At 38.1% G+C, this 13,977-nt stretch overlaps 1 long non-coding RNA gene across 1 annotated transcript in view; it reads right to left on the bottom strand.

The window, feature by feature from the left end:
* LOC116355394 (uncharacterized) overlaps window positions 1–13,977 on the bottom strand; it is a 272,245-nt gene that overhangs the window by 56,468 nt on the left and 201,800 nt on the right. Inside the window, exon 3 of the long non-coding RNA XR_004204415.1 lies at window positions 10,896–11,011. This is a non-coding gene — a long non-coding RNA (uncharacterized LOC116355394). The remainder of the gene's footprint in view (window positions 1–10,895; window positions 11,012–13,977) is intronic.

Here is a 13,977-nt window from a genome sequence, read left to right as displayed (position 1 = left end):
CAATGACGGCCTAGGAACAGTGGGTTAACTGCCTGTTCAGGGGCAGAATGACAGATTTGTACCTTGTCAGCTCGGGTGTTTGAACTTGCAACCTTCCGGTTACTAGTCCAACACTCTAATCACTTTATGTTTAATCAACATAAATCTATTAAGTCTATTAGCCCCTTCAGAACAACTCATCTATTACCCTTCATAACATTTAGTCTATTACCCTTCATAACACCTCATCTATTACCCTTCATAACATTTAGTCTATTACCCTTCATAACACCTCATCTATTACCCTTCATAACAACTCATATATTACCCTTCATAACACCTTATCTATTACCCTTCATAACACCTCATCTATTACCCTTCATAACATTTAGTATATTACCCTTCATAACATTTAGTCTATTACCCTTCATAACATTTAGTCTATTACCCTTCATAACATTTAGTCTATTATCCTTCATAACATTTAGGCTATTACCCTTCATAACATTTAGTCTATTACCCTTCATAACATTTAGTCTATTACCCTTCATAACACCTCATCTATTACCCTTCATAACAACTCATATATTACCCTTCATAACACCTTATCTATTACCCTTCATAACACCTCATCTATTACCCTTCATAACATTTAGTATATTACCCTTCATAACATTTAGTCTATTACCCTTCATAACATTTAGTCTATTACCCTTCATAACATTTAGGCTATTACCCTTCATAACATTTAGTCTATTACCCTTCATAACACCTCATCTATTACCCTTCATAACACCTCGTATATCACCCTTCATAACAACTCATCTATTACCCTTCATAACACCTCATCTATTACCCTTCATAACATTTAGTATATTACCCTTCATAACATTTAGTCTATTACCCTTCATAACATTTAGTCTATTACACTTCATAACACCTCATCTATTACCCTTCATAACAACTCATCTATTACCCTTCATAACACCTCATCTATTACCCTTCATAACATTTAGTATATTACCCTTCATAACATTTAGTCTATTACCCTTCATAACATTTAGTCTATTACCCTTCATAACATTTAGTCTATTACCCTTCATAACATTTAGTCTATTACACTTCATACACCTCATCTATTACCCTTCATAACAACTCATCTATTACCCTTCATAACATTAGTATATTACCCTTCATAACATTTAGTCTATTACCCTTCATAACATTTAGTCTATTACCCTTCATAACATTTAGTCTATTACCCTTCATAACATTTAGGCTATTACCCTTCATAACATTTAGTCTATTACCCTTCATAACACCTCATCTATCACCCTTCAAAACAACTAATCTATTACCCTTCATAACACCTCATCTATTACCCTTCATAACATTTAGTCTATTACCCTTCATAACATTTAGTCTATTACCCTTCATAACATTGTGTCTATTACCCTTCATAACACCTCATCTATTACCCTTCATAACACCTCATCTATTACCCTTCATAACATTTAGTCTATTACGCTTCATAACACCTCATCTAGTACCCTTCATAACATTTAGTCTATTACCCCTCATAACATTTAGTCTATTACCCTTCATAACAACTCATATATTACCCTTCATAACACCTCATCTATTACCCTTCGTAACAAATCATCTATTACCCTTCATAACAACTCATATATTACCCTTCATAACACCCCATCTATTACCCTTCATAACACCTCATCTATTACCCTTCATAACAACATATATTACCCTTCATAACACCTCATCTATTACCCTTCATAACACCTCATATATTACCCTTCATAACACCTCATCTATTACCCTTCATAACACCTCATCTATTACCCTTCGTAACACCTCATCTATTACCCTTTGTAACAACTCATCTATTACCCTTCATAACAACTCATATATTACCCTTCATAACACCTCATCTATTACCCTTCATAACACCTCATCTATTACCCTTCATAACACCTCATCTATTACCCTTCATAACAACATCTATTACCCCTCATAACACCTAATCTATTACCCTTCATAACACCTCATCTATTACCCTTCATAACACCTCATCTATTACCCTTCAAAACACCTCATCTATTACCCTTCATAACAACTCATCTTTTACCCTTCATAACACCTCATCTATTACCCTTCATAACAACTCACCTATTACCCTTCATAACATTTAGTCTATTACCCTTCATAACACCTCATCTAGTACCCTTCATAACATTTTGTCTATTACCCTTCATAACATTTTGTCTATTACCCTTCATAACACCTCATCTATTACCCTTCATAACACCTCATCTAGTACCCTTCATAACATTTAGTCTATTACCCCTCATAACATTTAGGCTATTACCCTTCATAACAACTCATCTATTACCCTTCATAACACCTCATCTATTACCCTTCGTAACACCTCATCTATTACCCTTCGTAACAACTCATCTATTACCCTTCAGAACAACTCATATATTACCCTTCATAACACCTCATCTATTACCCTTCATAACACCTCATCTATTACCCTTCATAACAACATATATTACCCTTCATAACACCTAATCTATTACCCTTCATAACACCTCATATATTACCCTTCATAACACCTCATCTGTTAACCTTCATAACACATCATCTATTACCCTTCATAACACCTCATCTATTACCCTTCATAACACCTCATCTATTACCCTTCGTAACAACTCATCTATTACCCTTCATAACAACTCATATATTACCCTTCATAACACCTCATCTATTACCCTTCATAACACCTCATCTATTACCCTTCATAACACCTCATCTATTACCCTTCATAACAACATCTATTACCCTTCAAGACACCTCATCTATTACCCTTCATAACACCTCATCTATTACCCTTCATAACAACTCATCTATTACCCTTCATAACACCTCATCTATTACTCTGCATATCATTTAGTTTATTACCCTTCATAACACCTCATCTATTACCCTTCATAACATTTAGTCTATTACCCTTCATAACACCTCATCTATTACCCTTCATAACAACTCATATATTACCCTTCATAACACCTTATCTATTACCCTTCATAACACCTCATCTATTACCCTTCATAACATTTAGTATATTACCCTTCATAACATTTAGTCTATTACCCTTCATAACATTTAGGCTATTACCCTTCATAACATTTAGTCTATTACCCTTCATAACACCTAATCTATTACCCTTCATAACACCTCGTATATCACCCTTCATAACAACTCATCTATTACCCTTCATAACACCTCATCTATTACCCTTCATAACATTTAGTATATTACCCTTCATAACATTTAGTCTATTACCCTTCATAACATTTAGTCTATTACACTTCATAACACCTCATCTATTACCCTTCATAACAACTCATCTATTACCCTTCATAACACCTCATCTATTACCCTTCATAACATTTAGTATATTACCCTTCATAACATTTAGTCTATTACCCTTCATAACATTTAGTCTATTACCCTTCATAACATTTAGTCTATTACCCTTCATAACATTTAGTCTATTACACTTCATAACACCTCATCTATTACCCTTCATAACAACTCATCTATTACCCTTCATAACATTTAGTATATTACCCTTCATAACATTTAGTCTATTACCCTTCATAACATTTAGTCTATTACCCTTCATAACATTTAGTCTATTACCCTTCATAACATTTAGGCTATTACCCTTCATAACATTTAGTCTATTACCCTTCATAACACCTCATCTATTACCCTTCATAACACCTCATCTATCACCCTTCATAACAACTAATATATTACCCTTCATAACACCTCATCTATTACCCTTCATAACATTTAGTCTATTACCCTTCATAACATTTAGTCTATTACCCTTCATAACATTGTGTCTATTACCCTTCATAACACCTCATCTATTACCCTTCATAACACCTCATCTATTACCCTTCATAACATTTAGTATATTACGCTTCATAACACCTCATCTAGTACCCTTCATAACATTTAGTCTATTACCCCTCATAACATTTAGTCTATTACCCTTCATAACAACTCATCTATTACCCTTCATAACAACTAATCTATTACCCTTCATAACAACGCATCTATTACCCTTCATAACAACTCATCTATTACACTTCAAAAATGTTAGTCTATTACCCTTCATAACACCTCATCTATTACCCTTCATAACAACTCACCTATTACCCTTCATAACATTTAGTCTATTACCCTTCATAACACCTCATCTATTACCCTTCATAACATTTAGTCTATTACGCTTCATAACACCTCATCTAGTACCCTTCATAACATTTAGTCTATTACCCTTCATAACACCTCATCTATTACCCTTCATAACAACTCATATATTACCCTTCATAACACCTTATCTATTACCCTTCATAACACCTCATCTATTACCCTTCATAACATTTAGTATATTACCCTTCATAACATTTAGTCTATTACCCTTCATAACATTAGTCTATTACCCTTCATAACATTTAGGCTATTACCCTTCATAACATTTAGTCTATTACCCTTCATAACACCTCATCTATTACCCTTCATAACACCTCGTATATCACCCTTCATAACAACTCATCTATTACCCTTCATAACACCTCATCTATTACCCTTCATAACATTTAGTATATTACCCTTCATAACATTTAGTCTATTACCCTTCATAACATTTAGTCTATTACACTTCATAACACCTCATCTATTACCCTTCATAACAACTCATCTATTACCCTTCATAACACCTCATCTATTACCCTTCATAACATTTAGTATATTACCCTTCATAACATTTAGTCTATTACCCTTCATAACATTTAGTCTATTACCCTTCATAACATTTAGTCTATTACCCTTCATAACATTTAGTCTATTACACTTCATAACACCTCATCTATTACCCTTCATAACAACTCATCTATTACCCTTCATAACATTTAGTATATTACCCTTCATAACATTTAGTCTATTACCCTTCATAACATTTAGTCTATTACCCTTCATAACATTTAGTCTATTACCCTTCATAACATTTAGGCTATTACCCTTCATAACATTTAGTCTATTACCCTTCATAACACCTCATCTATTACCCTTCATAACACCTCATCTATCACCCTTCATAACAACTAATCTATTACCCTTCATAACACCTCATCTATTACCCTTCATAACATTTAGTCTATTACCCTTCATAACATTTAGTCTATTACCCTTCATAACATTGTGTCTATTACCCTTCATAACACCTCATCTATTACCCTTCATAACACCTCATCTATTACCCCCTCATAACATTTAGTCTATTACGCTTCATAACACCTCATCTAGTACCCTTCATAACATTTAGTCTATTACCCCTCATAACATTTAGTCTATTACCCTTCATAACAACTCATCTATTACCCTTCATAACAACTAATCTATTACCCTTCATAACAACGCATCTATTACCCTTCATAACAACTCATCTATTAGACTTCAAAAATGTTAGTCTATTACCCTTCATAACACCTCATCTATTACCCTTCATAACAACTCACCTATTACCCTTCATAACATTTAGTCTATTACCCTTCATAACACCTCATCTATTACCCTTCATAACATTTAGTCTATTACGCTTCATAACACCTCATCTAGTACCCTTCATAACATTTAGTCTATTACCCCTCATAACATTTAGTCTATTACCCTTCATAACAACTCATCTATTACCCTTCATAACAACTAATCTATTACCCTTCATAACAACGCATCTATTACCCTTCATAACAACTCATCTATTAGACTTCAAAAATGTTAGTCTATTACCCTTCATAACACCTCATCTATTACCCTTCATAACAACTCACCTATTACCCTTCATAACATTTAGTCTATTACCCTTCATAACACCTCATCTATTACCCTTCATAACACCTCATCTATTACCCTTCATAACACCTCATCTATTACCCTTCATAACAACATCTATTACCCCTCATAACACCTAATCTATTACCCTTCATAACACCTCATCTATTACCCTTCATAACACCTCATCTATTACCCTTCAAAACACCTCATCTATTACCCTTCATAACAACTCATCTTTTACCCTTCATAACACCTAATCTATTACCCTTCATAACAACTCACCTATTACCCTTCATAACATTTAGTCTATTACCCTTCATAACACCTCATCTAGTACCCTTCATAACATTTAGTCTATTACCCTTCATAACATTTTGTCTATTACCCTTCATAACACCTCATCTATTACCCTTCATAACACCTCATCTATTACCCTTCATAACATTTAGTCTATTACGGTTCATAACACCTCATCTAGTACCCTTCATAACATTTAGTCTATTACCCCTCATAACATTTAGGCTATTACCCTTCATAAACAACTCATCTATTACCCTTCATAACACCTCATCTATTACCCTTCGTAACACCTCATCTATTACCCTTCGTAACAACTCATCTATTACCCTTCAGAACAACTCATATATTACCCTTCAGAACAACTCATATATTACCCTTCATAACACCTCATCTATTACCCTTCATAACACCTCATCTATTACCCTTCATAACAACATATATTACCCTTCATAACACCTCATCTATTACCCTTCATAACACCTCATATATTACCCTTCATAACACCTCATCTGTTACCCTTCATAACACATCATCTATTACCCTTCATAACAACATCTATTACCCCTCATAACACCTCATCTATTACCCTTCATAACACCTCATCTATTACCCTTCGTAACAACTCATCTATTACCCTTCATAACAACTCATATATTACCCTTCATAACAACATCTATTACCCTTCAAGACACCTCATCTATTACCCTTCATAACAACTAATCTATTACCCTTCATAACACCTCGTCTATTACTCTGCATATCATTTAGTTTATTACTCTTCATAACACCTCATGTATTACCCTTCATAACATTTAGTATATTACCCTTCATAACACCTCATCTATTACCCTTCATAACAACTCACCTATTACCCTTCATAACATTTAGTCTATTACCCTTCATAACACCTCATCTATTACCCTTCATAACACCTCATCTATTACCCTTCATAACATTTAGTCTATTACCCTTCAAAACACCTCATCTATTACCCTTCAAAACACCTAATCTATCACCCTTCATAACAACCCATCTATTACCCTTCATAACACCTCATCTATTACCCTTCATAACACCTCATCTATTACCCTTCATAACACCTCATCTATTACCCTTCATAACACCTCATCTATTACCCTTCATAACACCTCATCTATTACCCTTCGTAACACCTCATCTATTACCCTTCGTAACAACTCATCTATTACACTTCATAACAACTCATATATTACCCTTCATAACACCTCATCTATTACCCTTCATAACACCTCATCTATTACCCTTCATAACACCTCATCTATTACCCTTCATAACACCTCATCTATTACCCTTCAAAACACCTCATCTATTACCCTTCAAAACACCTCATCTATTACCCTTCATAACAACTCATCTATTACCCTTCATAACATTTAGTCTATTACCCTTCATAACACCTCATCTATTACCCTTCATAACAGTGATGCTCCCCATCCAACCTGACAGAGCTTGAGAGGATCTGCAGAGAAGAACAGGAGAAACTCCCCAAATACAGGCGTGCCAAGCATGTAGCGTCAAACCCAAGAAGGCTCTGTTGTTAATCGTTGACGAAGGTGCTTTAAAAGAAAGTACTGAGTAAAGGGTGAAAACTTATGTAAATGTGCTATTAGAGTTGTTTGCTTTGTCCTTATGGGGAATTGTGTGTTGATTGAGGACGTAAACAAAAAACAATTTAATCCATTTTAGAATAAGGCTGTAACGTAACAAAAATGTAGAAAAAGTCACGGGGTCTTGAATACTTCCCGAAAGCGATGTAGACAATGAGCAAAGTGATTATTTGTACGTGGCTGCTATGTAAGTGACCTGCGTGTATTCATTTAGCCGATTCTGTTGAAAAACAGAAATGAAATGCGGATAAACATATCCGAATTTGTCCAATAGAAACTCCCGTTTGCAAAAGTTGGGACTAATGATTACACCCTAGATCAGCTAGATGCAGGCAAGAGGTGATACTGTTGGACTAATGATTACACCCCTAGATCAGCTAGATGCGGGCAAGAGGTGATACTGTTGGACTAATGACTACACCCTAGATCAGCTAGATGCAGGCAAGAGGTGATACTGTTGGCCTAATGATTACACCCTAGATCAGCTAGATGCAGGTAAGAGGTGATACTGTTGGACTAATGATTACACCCTAGATCAGCTAGATGCGGGCAAGAGGTGATACTGTTGGACTAATGATTACACCCTAGATCAGCTAGATGCGGGCAAGAGGTGATACTGTTGGACTAATGATTACACCCTAGATCAGCTAGATGCAGGCAAGTCTGTACTGAATGTGTCACTGTCTTTCACCTAATTTACTCAAAATTGTCTCTCAACCTGTGTGCACCTATGTTGTAAACGTTCATTAATAGGTTGTAGCAATGTCATGATGGATAAAGGGAACATGTGAGTATCGTGTAGTAGCCTAAACCTATCGATGTTACATTGAACCGGGTGAATGGCATATGAACGACAGTCATCCAATATGCTGTGATAGAAATAAGGCTGTGCTCCCTCATCTGCAATGGCACCGACCACCACTGTTGTGCTAGTCTCTCTCTCTGTGTGTGTGTGTGTGTGTGTGTGGCATCCGGATAAACTCGCTCACTTAGCACAGCAGCAGCAGCAGCAGCCCAGAATGCATTGCAACAGCAGTAGCTCTGCCCCCCCCCCTCATGAGACATCACGTATTAAACTGCATGTCTTCTCATGTGTTTATACAGTGATATTACAAGCAACAGTAAATGCTACAGTGTTTTGAGTGGTGTGCATAACAACCCATAGAAACAGAGCCAAAAGCACAGAACACATTATTGTGAACAGATAACCTGTATTTCTTTATCTACAACCTGTGTCCTTAATTGGCTCCCTATTCCCTATGTTTTGACCAATTAGATTTGGTTAGGTGTGGGTGGTCCTCGTGATGGCCAATTCTACACAATTTAAATAAAATGTTGCTGTTTTAAAGCAAGTTTAATGCAATTCTACCCATTTTACCATGTGGTGGTAAGAATATATTTTTTTACATTTTAAACCACATTTCCTGCAATTCTACTCAATTTGCCATGACTTATGATATCTGAGTGAGGTTCGAGGCCCCTGAGCACGTGGCCTGCCAGGTTGGTATTCAGCCATGACTACACGTTTAGATAGCTTTCTAGGCTAACCTGCTGATGTAAAAAAAATGATTACTACACGTTTAGATAGCTGGCTAGGCTAATCTGCTAACCTGCTAATTTAAAAAAAATGTTAGCTGACTAATTGATTGACTGATTCAGCCACATTTCCATCCATAGCTTTTATGTGAGTAAAGTCTGTAAAAACAAAAAAAATCACGACAGCTTGATGGAAACAGGAAGTTCCGGTACGTTTTTATAAATGCAGACGGATAATTTGTTCGTTTGACACGGTGGGATCTTTTTGAGTCTGTAAAATTACGATGGAATTTTTGAAATGTTAAAATATTGATATAATAGCCATCATATGGAAGTAAAGTTGGAGTCACTCTGGAAAACATGTCGTTTATTAGGCTACAGATTAAATAAATTATGATGAAAGTACACGTGATGAGAATACCACATAATGACAATGTGAAAACTTGTTTTCTGAATTTGAAATTGAAATCAAGAAATATCTAATTTACATAAGTATTCACACCCCTGAGTCAATACTTTGTGGAAGCACTTTTGGCGCCGATTATATCTTGGAGTAGTCTTGGGTCTGTATCAGCTTTGATTTGTCTGGATTTGGGGATTTCCTGCTCTTCTGTTAAATTACATTGAACAAAAACAAACGCACAGCTTCCAATTGGCCCAGCGTCGTCCAGGTTAGGGGAGGGTTTGGCCAGTAGGGATGTTCTTGTCCCATCGCTCTCTAGCGACTCCTGTGGTTGGCTGTGTGGTTTAATGTGGTTGGCTGTGTGCAGTGCACGCTGACACGTTCACCAGGTGTACGGTTCTTTCTCCGACACATTGGTGCGGCTGGCTTCCGGGTTAAGCAGGCAAGAAGCAGTGTGGCTTGGCTGGGTTCTGTTTCGGTGGACACACGGCTCTCGACCTTCGCCTCTCCTGAGTCCGTAACAGCGATGAGACAAGACTGTAACTACCAATTGGATACCATGAAATTGGGGAGAAAAATGTTATTTTTATTTTTATTTTTTTAATAAAACTAAGAGTATAAACGCAACTATTTTGGAACAGCTTTGACACTCTTGGCATTCTCTCAACCAGCTTCATGAGGTAGTCAACTGGAATGCATTTTAATTAACAGGTGTACCTTGTTAAAAGTTAATTTGTGGAATCTCATTCCTTCTTTAAATTGTGACTAGGGGGCAGTATTTTCATTTTTGGAAAAAATAACGTTCCCGTAGTAAACGGGATATTTTGTCAGGACAAGATGCTAGAACATGCATATAATTGACAGCTTAGGATAGAAAACACTCTAAAGTTTCCAAAACTGTAAAAATATTGTCTGTGAGTATAACAGAACTGATGTTGCAGGCGAAAGCCTGAGAAAAACCCCCCTTTGGGTTCCCCAGGATCCAGTCTGGGAGATGCTGCTGTAACTATTTATAAACAGTAGTTAGTGAATTTCCTTTGACCAAATGAAATACAGATGCATTAATGTTGCTCTCTGCTGTTTGACGTGTGGAAACTCACCTGTTTGATACATAACAGACGGTCGTTGGTCTGCTGTATGTGCCTGTCCATCGACGGAATGGAGGTCATTATGTCCCTCTTTGACCTCTACCTTCCAGCCATTAAACTAGTGACCTCTGGAAGAGAAGAGAGAGAGACAAAGACATTAAACTAGTGACCTCTGGAAGAGAAGAGAGAGAGAGACAAAGACATTAAACTAGTGACCTCTGGACGAGAAGAGAGAGAGACAAAGACATTAAACTAGTGACCTCTGGACGAGAAGAGAGAGAGACAAAGATATTAAACTAGTGACCTCTGGACGAGAAGAGAGAGAGACGAAGACATTAAACTAGTGACCTCTGGAAGAGAAGAGAGAGAGACAAAGACATTAAACTAGGGATCTCTGGAAGAGAAGAGAGAGAGACAAGGACATTAAACTAGTGACCTCTGGAAGAGAAGAGAGAGAGACAAGGACATTAAACTAGTGACCTCTGGACGAGAAGAGAGAGAGACAAAGACATTAAACTAGTGACCTCTGGACGAGAAGAGAGAGAGACAAAGACATTAAACTAGTGACCTCTGGAAGAGAAGAGAGAGAGACAAAGACATTAAACTAGTGACCTCTGGACGAGAAGAGAGAGAGACAAAGACATTAAACTAGTGACCTCTGGACGAGAAGAGAGAGAGACAAAGACATTAAACTAGTGACCTCTGGACGAGAAGAGAGAGAGAGACAAATACATTAAACTAGTGACCTCTGGATGAGAAGAGAGAGAGACAAAGACATTAAACTAGTGACCTCTGGACGAGAAGAGAGAGAGACAAAGACATTAAACTAGTGATCTCTGGATGAGAAGAGATAGAGAGACAAAGACATTAAACTAGAGACCTCTGGACGAGAAGAGAGAGAGAGAGACAAAGACATTAAACTAGGGATCTCTGGACGAGAAAAAAACAGGATATTGCAGTGTGTATGTCTGTGTGTGTGTGTGTCTGTGCCTCTGTGAGTAGTGTGTGTTAGGAGGGATCTGGCAGGTGCGTGGAAGGAGAGAGGTAGAGCTATTGATTTGACAGCATTCCTCTCAGTCACAGTGACACTCTCAACAAGCCCTGGCGGTGGCCTCTCATACTGTCTGACTGACTGACTGGCTGAGTGTCTGACTGTCTGACTGACTGACTGGCTGTCTGACTGACTGGCTGTCTGACTGGCTGTCTGACTGACTGTCTGACTGTCTGACTGACTGGCTGATTGGCTGTCTGACTGACTGGCTTACTGGCTGTCTGACTGACTGACTGTCTGACTGGCTGTCTGACTGACTGACACACAACCACAGTGACACTGGAAGAAGAGAAGCCTTTGAACTGAGACAGTGTTGTGCAAAGACACACACACACACACACACAACAGAGTTTCCGTTAGCTGGTAACTGCTGGCTTTTGGCTGATAAAAATAATTAAAAACCAATAAATAAAATTTTAGCTGGTCAAATCATCCGGGGGCTGCATATCATTTCACTCTTCAACACCACTGCCTTACATGTTACTGAGGAGAGAGAGTGAGAGAGTGAGAGAGTGAGAAAGTGAGAGTGAGAGTGTGAGAGAGTGAGAGTGAGAGTGTGAGAGAGTGAGAGTGTGAGAGAGTGAGAGAGTGAGCAGGTGAGAGTGTGAGAGAGTGAGAGAGTGAGAGAGTGAGAGAGTGAGAGAGTGAGAGTGTCAGAGAGTGAGAGAGTGAGAGTGTGAGAGAGTGAGAGTGTGAGAAAGTGAGAGAGTGAGAGTGTGAGAGTGAGAGAGTGAGAGAGTGAGAGAGTGAGCAGGTGAGAGTGTGAGAGAGTGAGAGAGTGAGAGTGTCAGAGAGTGAGAGAGTGAGAGTGTGAGAGAGTGAGAGTGTGAGAAAGTGAGAGAGTGAGAGTGTGAGACTGTGAGAGAGTGAGAGAGTGAGAGTGAGAGTGAGAGAGTGAGAGTGAGAGTGAGAGAGTGAGAGTGTGAGAGAGAGAGAGAGAGAGTGAGAGTGAGAGAGTGAGAGTGTGAGAGAGAGAGCGAGAGAGAGAGAGAGAGAGAGAGAGAGAGAGAGAGAGAGACCGAGAGACAGAGAGAGTGAGAGAGTGAGAGAGAGAGAGAGAGAGAGAGAGAGAGAGAGAGAGAGAGAGAGAGAGAGAGAGAGAGAGAGTGAGAGTGAGAGAGTGAGAGTGTGAGAGAGAGAGAGAGAGAGAGACAGAGACCGAGAGACAGAGAGAGAGAGAGAGAGAGAGACAGAGACCGAGAGACAGAGAGAGTGAGAGAGTGAGAGAGAGACAGAGAGAGAGAGACAGAGACCGAGAGACAGAGAGAGAGACAGAGAGAGAGAGTGAGAGAGAGAGAGAGAGAGAGAGAGAGAGAGAGAGAGAGAGGTATGACCTGGTAGTAGACCAGTGTCAACATGACTGAGAAGACACATGACCTGGTAGTAGACAAGTGTCAACATGACTGAGAAGACACATGACGTGGTAGTAGACCAGTGTCAACATGACTGAGAAGACACATGACCTGCGAGTAGACCAGTGTCAACATGACTGAGAAGACACATGACCTGGTAGTAGACTAGTGTCAACATGACTGAGAAGACACATGACCTGGTAGTAGACCAGTGTCAACATGACTGAGAAGACACATGACCTGGTAGTAGACCAGTGTCAACATGACTGAGAAGACACATGACCTGGTAGTAGACCAGTGTCAACATGACTGAGAAGACACATGACCTGGTAGTAGACCAGTGTCAACATGACTGAGAAGACACATGACCTGGTAGTAGACCAGTGTCAACATGACTGAGAAGACACATGACCTGGTAGTAGACCAGTGTCAACATGACTGAGAAGACACATGACCTGGTATGAAAGACAAAACAAAACAAGATGGGAAATATTATTGACATTACTTTGCACTTTTCACTGGCTGTCCCTCAGGTTGTGGCAGGAAGACACATATTTGGCTTTTCACTGGCTGTCCCTCAGGTTGTGGCAGGAAGACACATATATGGCATCCTAAACTGCACATTTTGGCTTTTCAACCAATAAATATTGGATTTTTTCTTCATCTTTTATAGTTTCAAATTCTTCGTATT

The sequence above is a fragment of the Oncorhynchus kisutch genome, linkage group LG20 (genome assembly GCF_002021735.2).
Source record: "Oncorhynchus kisutch isolate 150728-3 linkage group LG20, Okis_V2, whole genome shotgun sequence".
NCBI classification, from domain to species: Eukaryota; Metazoa; Chordata; class Actinopteri; order Salmoniformes; family Salmonidae; genus Oncorhynchus; species Oncorhynchus kisutch.
Note: the sequence above shows the minus strand (reverse complement) of the source record. Positions and strands in the feature narration are given on the sequence as shown.